Here is a 797-nt window from a genome sequence, read left to right on the forward strand (position 1 = left end):
CACACAGCATACAAAACTCAATACAAGTGAATCAAAGCTTGAATGTAAGAACTGACACCATAAACTATGTAGGCAAAACACTCCATGACGTAAATCTCAGAAACATCTTTGGGGATATTTTCAAGAAGAAGGGAAAACAGAAGAGCTGATAGACATCTGCGATTACTTCAAGGAAAATGCTTCTGAACAGCAGAAGACTCGTAATCAATACAAAGATAAACCCTATAGAATGGGGGGGGGGATATGTTACAAGACATGACAGTTAAGGGATTGATATGAAGATCTAGAAAGAGGGCCTCCCTGGTGGCCTAGGTGTTAAGTCTTTGAGCTATTCCGCCAATGCCTGAGTTACATCACCCACAAAGAAACTAATCCACATATGCTATAGGAGAGCTCTCCTGTCTTGCTCGCTGCTTCTGATAGCAGAGTATGCCAGTAAATCTGCCTATACTGTCCCCCATTCTGTTTCTGTAAATCCTCTGAACCCCTGCATGTCTGGACTATACCCAGCTCTTCTACAAAATAAATAAGTAAATAAAAATTAAAACATCATCTGCAAAGAACTCCAAGAATTCAACAAAAACAAAACAACAACATAGTTTAAAAAAAAAAAAAAAACTTAGGCAAGGGACCTAAAAAACACTTCCCAACAATAGAAATGCAAATGGCCAACAGGCATGTGAAAAAATGTTCAACATGACAAGTTATCAGGGCAATGCAAATAAAAACCATAATGTGACACCACTTCATTGTGAGATAACACCTCACTGCCCTAAGAATGGCTACAGTAAAGAAAT

The sequence above is a fragment of the Condylura cristata genome, unplaced genomic scaffold (assembly GCF_000260355.1).
Source record: "Condylura cristata isolate star-nosed mole 26May11 unplaced genomic scaffold, ConCri1.0 scaffold00114, whole genome shotgun sequence".
Lineage (NCBI taxonomy): Eukaryota > Metazoa > Chordata > Mammalia > Eulipotyphla > Talpidae > Condylura > Condylura cristata.